Source organism: Ochotona curzoniae, unplaced genomic scaffold (assembly GCF_017591425.1).
Source record: "Ochotona curzoniae isolate NIBS_2020 unplaced genomic scaffold, NIBS_Ocur_1.0 contig_1827, whole genome shotgun sequence".
Taxonomy (NCBI): Eukaryota; Metazoa; Chordata; class Mammalia; order Lagomorpha; family Ochotonidae; genus Ochotona; species Ochotona curzoniae.
Window position 1 is genome coordinate 243,093 of NW_024465211.1, and position 6,515 is coordinate 249,607.

The 6,515-nt window shown below is 43.8% G+C and overlaps 1 pseudogene; it reads left to right on the forward strand.

Annotated features, from left to right (window-relative positions):
- The first annotated feature begins 517 nt into the window (after positions 1-517).
- On the forward strand, positions 518-2,105 carry LOC121148835 (annotated as a pseudogene).
- Positions 2,106-6,515: the final 4,410 nt, after the last annotated feature.

Genomic DNA, 6,515 nt, shown 5'->3' on the forward strand with positions numbered 1-6,515 from the left:
GAGGAGGGTTCGAGTCCCTCCCGGAGGGTTCAAGTCCCACTTGCTGCAGTTTTCCCTTGGGGGGTGCGTCTCCTTGGTGGGTTCGAGTCCCATCGGCTGCAGTTGCTGCGGTTACAGCTGCTGCAGTATTCCCTGAAAGGGTTGGGGGTTCGCGTCTCCCCGGGGGGTTGAGATTCCATCTCCTCGGTGGGTTCTTGTCCCATTGGCTACAGCGCATGACCGTTCACTAATTCGTGAGAATTGTGAACAAGTGGTCGGCAGACATGCCTGGAAGACCACAGGTCGTGACCCTGGAGGATGCTCCAGGGCTGAGGGAGAGCCAAGGTCGTTTGGCAGACTCCCACTGCGGAAATTCCCCGTCTGTTTTTGAGAGTGATCAGGCAAGCTTGATAAGCATTAATCGTACTCCAAGGGAATTGAGGCCATCTGATACTTTTCTGTTGTTGTGGAAGAAACGGGAGGGACGTGTTTGTGTGTTTTGTTGTTCATTTTTCTGTGTATTATTGTGATGATAACAATGGGACAGACTGTGACGACGCCCCTTAGTTTGACTCTTGACCATTGGACTGAAGTGAAGGAAAGGGCTCATAATCTCTCCCAACAGGTTAAACGATGACCTTGGCAGACTTTCTGCATGGCAAAATGGCCCACTTACAAAGTGGGTTGGCCACGGGTTGGCTCTTATGATCTTAGTCTCATTAAAGCAGTGAAAAGAGCTGTTTTTCAGGCTGACCCAAGAGGACATCCGGATCAGCAGCCTCACATCTTAGTTTGGGAGGATCTTTCTCAAAATCCTCCCCCTTGGATCCGCCCCTGGATTCCTCCAAAACCAGGAAGAGTGTTAACTACATGGATCACAGGGGAAAAACCCAAGAAGATTTACCCGGATTTACAAACGTATTTGCTCCTTTCTGACCTTCCCCCTGCCTACCTCCCTCCCCAGGAATCCCCAACAGCCCCGGAGCTGGCCCCCTCCAAGGGCCCAGCCGCCGGGACCAGAAGTAAGTGGGCGGGAACCCCTGATACTAGTGTAGCGTTGCCTTCGGACCCGAGGGGGCAAATGGGATACAACCTCTGCAATATTGGCCCTTTTCCTCGTCAGATTTATATAACTGGAAAACCCACCACCCATCTTTCTCAGAGGACCCTAAGCGATTAACAGATCTTATAGAATCTTTAGTCTTTTCCCATCAGCCTACTTGGGATGATTGTCAGCAATTATTACAGACTCTCTTTACCACCGAGGAGAGAGAGCGCATTCTTTTAGAAGCCAGGAAGAATGTCCTGGGACCCGATGGACGACCCACTCAGCTGCAGAACATTGTGGACTCTGGTTTCCCCTTGACGTGACCTAACTGGGATTTTAACACCGCTGAAGGTAGGGAGCACCTTCGAATCTATTGCCAGGCTCTGGAGGCTGGTCTCAAAGGGGCTGCAAGGAGCCCCACAAATTTGGCAAAGGTAAGAGAAGTTATCCAAGGACCCACTGAATCCCCTTCTGTATTCCTTGAGCACCTCATGGAAGCCTATCGCAGGTATACTCCCTTTGATCCAGAGGCAGAGGAGCAGAGGGCTTCAGTGGCAATGGCTTTTATAGACCAGGCAGCAGCAGATATAAAAAGAAAGCTTCAGAGATTAGATGGGTTAGGAAGATCTTCACTGCAGGATTTAGTAAAGGAAGCTGAAAAAGTGTTTAATAAAAGAGAGAGGAAGAAAAAGAACAGAGAGAGATTAAAGAAAAAGAAGAGAGAGAAGATCGGAGAGAGAGAGAGACTGCCACAATAGTAACTAAAAAGATTTTAGAAGAAATCATCCCCCGGTTTGGAGCACCACAGTTAATAGGGTCAGACAACGGACCTGCCTTTGTTGCCCAGGTGAGTAGACAGGTGGCCACTATACTGGGGATTAATTGGAAATTACATTGTGCCTATAGGCCCCAGAGCTCGGGCCAGGTAGAAAGAATGAATAGAACCTTAAAAGAGACCATGACTAAATTGACCTTAGAGACTGCCTATTCAGATTGGACGGTGCTCCTTCCTCTAGCTTTGTTCCGGGTGAGGAACACCCCTTCTATGTTTGGATTTACTCCCTTTGAAATTCTATAGGGGTCCCCACCTCCCTTAAGCAAAATGTTCGAGCCCATTTATTGTACTAACATTAGTTTACACTCTAGGCTCAAAGCTCTACAGGCAGTTCAGAACGAGATCTGGTCTCATCTACGTGAAGCCTATAAACCAGGAGACCTGCGCATGCCACATCAATTCCAAGTGGGAGACTCAGTCTACCTACGGCGGCATCGCACATCTAACCTTGAGCCTCGCTGGAAGGGCCCCTATCTTGTACTTCTGACAACACCCACGGCTGTCAAGGTAGATGGGATCGCTGCGTGGATACATGCCTCCCATATTAAGCCTGCCCCGACTCCTGCACCGGAATGGACGGCCTAGAAAACTGATAATCCTCTTAAGTTGCGTCTCCATCGTCAGCCTACTCCTGCCACTACAGACAAAATGTGAAGCCGATTTCAGCCCGCACCAACCTCAGCTACTCACTTGGCAAATAGTCTCCCAAACTAATGATGTAATTTGGTCAACTTCTATAATAGCTCCCCCTGGGACGTGGTGGCCTGATCTGACCCCTGATTTATGTACTTTAGTAGCCGCAGGCCTCCCAGATTGGGAAATACAGCGAGAGGAATTACAACAACTATTTTTTTATGTATGCTCTAAAGAGGAACTGATCATAAAGGATGGGTCCTGTGGAAAGGTAAATGACTATTATTGTGCTAAAGGGGGCTGTGAGACCACTGGAACCGTTCCATGGATTCCATGGGCTATCAGACGAATGGACCAGATACAAGTTGCCCGCTGCACGATCCCGCCAGGTGCCTCGAGACCAAGTCTTTGTCAACTCAGTAATAGTTGGAAGGGCACCTATTGTAGAGATTTCCCTTGTAATCCACTCAATATTACATTTACTTTGAATGGCAAACATGGAACTTCTAGACTTCCAGAAGAGAGAATGAAGTGGGTGAAGGGTAGAACCTGGGGTTTACGATTTCACATGTCAGGACGAGATAAAGACTTAATTTTTTCCGTACAACTTAAAATTTCACCTCCATCCACTGAATTTATAGGGCCCAACCTCATTACTCATGCACCTCCTAATATTCACGAACCTACCTTGAAACAGGTTTCCTACCCAGCCCCTAGAATAGAAACTGTCCCACCAAGGAGCAATCAGCCTTCGACTCAGGCTAATCTATTAAAAATAATGGACAAAGCCTTTGCAGCCTTAAATGCAACTAACCCAGAAGCCAGGAAAAGCTGCTGGCTCTGTTATGATATTGCTCCTCCCTATTATGAGGCTGTAGCATGGAATTTGTCTCAACAAGTTTTAATTACAAATCCTGTCACACCTGTGGACACCAGTCCAAAACCGACTGGACTTACTCTGACAATGGTTTCAGGCAAAGGATTATTCTTAGGAAGTGTACCCATCACACATCACCACCTTTGCGCCAACCAAGCGAGAATTCCAAACAAGGGGTATATTACAGCACCTACAGACAGATGGTCGGCCTGTTGTAGTGGACTAACATCTGTTCTTTCCCTCAAAGTGCTAAATTTGATCTCTGATTATTGTGTATTAGTCCGTGTGTACCCAAGAATCATTTATCATCCAGATTATGATTTCCTTAATGCCCTGCAAGAAACTAGGATTAAAAGAGAGCCAATATCAATTACTTTAGCAGTTTTATTAGGTCTCGGAGTAGCAGCTGGAATTGGGACCGGGGTCACAGCTATAACCACCCAAGACTCTAAAATGTCAGAACTCCAGAGCTTAGTGGCAGAGGACATACGAGCACTAGAAGACTCGATCTCTAAACTTCAAGAATCCTTAACCTCCTTATCAGAAATAGCTCTCCAAAACAAAAGAGGGCTAGATTTAGTCTTCCTTCAACAAGGAGGCTTATGTGCAGCTTTAAAAAAGAGTGTTGTTTCTATATAGATCACTCGGGAGTTGTAAAAATGAAATTGAACAAAACCTAAAAAGATGGAATAACATCCCGTGCTCCTGGATAGGCAAAATCAATATCATTAAAATGTCTATACTACCACAAGCAATATACATTTTCAATGCAATTCCAAATTGCCCAAAACATTCTTCATGGAACTGGATACAATGATTCAAAAGTTCATCTGGAAACACAAAAAACCACGAATAGCTAGAACCATCCTGAAAAATAAGAAGTTAGCAGGGGGAATCACAATCCCGGACCTCTGGACATACTATAGAGCAGTGGTTATCAAAACAGCCTGGTACTGGCACAAAGATAGAAAGGAAGATCAATGGAATAGAATAGAAGCACCAAAAGGGAACCCACACAGATACAGCCAATTAATCTTTGACAAAAAGACCAATGACAACTCAAGCAAGTGGGAAGGCCTCTTTAGTAAATGTTGTTGGGACAACTGGCTGATAGCCTGCACACACAAAAAGATAGACCCACATTTATCACCATACACCAAGATCCAATCTACATGGATAAAAGACCTAAACCTACATCCAGAAACCTTCAAACTCTTGCAAGAAAATGTAGGAAATACCCTGCAAGACCTAGGAGTAGGTTCCGACTTTCTAAGAAGGACACCAAAAGCAATAGCAGTTGAGAACAGAATAAACAAATGGGACCTCATCAAACTAAGAAGCTTCTGTACAGCAAGGGAAACAATCAACAAAGTAAAGAAGCAACCCACAGAGTGGGAGAAGATCTTTGCACATGATATAGGCGATAGGGGGCTAATTTCCAGGATATACAAAGAACTTCAAAACAAACAAAAAACCAAAACAAACAAGCCACTCAAGAAATGGGCACGGGAAATGGGCAAACATTTCACAAAGGAACAAGTCCAAACGGCAAACAAACATATGAAAAAATGCTCCAGATCCCTAGCAATAAGGGAAATCCAAATTAAAACATCGATGAGGTACCACCTAACACCAGCAAGATTGGCCCACATAAACAAGAACACCAACGACGCTTGCTGGCGAGGATGTGGGGAAAAGGGAACCCTACTCCACTGCTGGTGGAGCTGCAAATTGGTACAGCCTTTATGGAAATCAGTCTGGAGAACACTCAAACAACTCAAAATCTGCATACCAGATGACCCAACAATAGCACTCCTAGGAATATATCCAAAACACCTGTTTTACGGCAAACCAACATGCATCCCTATGTTCATTGCAGCACAATCAGTAATTGCAAAAACATGGAAGCAACCAAAATGCCCATCAGCAGAAGATTGGATAAGAAAGATTTGGTTCATCTACTCCATGGTATACTACTCAGCTATTAAAAAAAAACAAAATGCAGTTCTTTGTGGCTAAACGGGCACAACTGGAAACTATAATGCTAAGGGAAATGAGCGAATCCCAAAAGATTAGATACCACATGTTTGCCTTGATTTAACCTGTAATTTTTTGTTTGGTTGGTTGTTATTTTTTGAACCTGTCATTGATACTGTCTCAACCCAGATGTTTCGAAGAATGGAACTTGCATTATTTTTAACATATTGTTTACCCAATACTATGTCAATTAATTCCATAATGTTGTATATTGATACTGAGGCCTTGTTGGGGCTTTTAACTGACTGGATCTTTACTCTGTTAGACCTATCTTCAGACCATAGAAGGTCTCCCCAAGAGGCCACTGAACTTATCTGGACAATAAGATGCTGAACTTCATGCTAGGCATGTGTTTGCAAGCAATGAATCTCAACTGAACTTGAACTATGGTTATGCAACAAGGTGGAGGAATCCACCATGGGGGGAGGGGTATGAGAGGGGTAAGGGGAATCCCCAGCGCCTATAAAACTGTACTACATAATACAATGTAAGCAACAATAAAAAAAAAATAAAGTAGTTCTGTAAAACCTTAAAAAAAAAGACACTATGAAAAAATTAAGAGAAAGATTAGATCAACGAAAATGGGAACACAGAGACAAACAAGGATGGTTTGAATCCTGGTTTAACCAGTCTCCGTGGCTGACCACCCTTATTTCCACCTTAATGGGGCCTCTCCTAATTCTATTACTATTACTAATTATTGGTCCTTGCATTTTTAACCACTTGATTGCCTTTATTAGAGAAAGAATTAGTGCTGTGCAAGCTTTAGTATTAAGACAACAATATCAATGGGTAAATTCTCAAGATGAAGAGGTTGAAATCCCATGCTTGGGATTTAGTCACAAGAAAAAGGGGGGAATGAAGGGAAAAGTTTAGAATAGAAGAATTTAGATTTAGAATTGAAAAGTTTAATTTGCTTCTTTGCTTCCTGCACTTTGCTTGCTAAGAATAGCTGAATATGATGTCTTTGGTAAATGATTTAAGAGAACAACGTGCAAAGGCACCATGTATTCCAGGAGACAATTGGAGGATAGGAATGCTCCCAAGAATTGTATTCCAGGAGACAATTGGAAGATAAAAATGTTCCCAAGAATTGTATTCCAGGA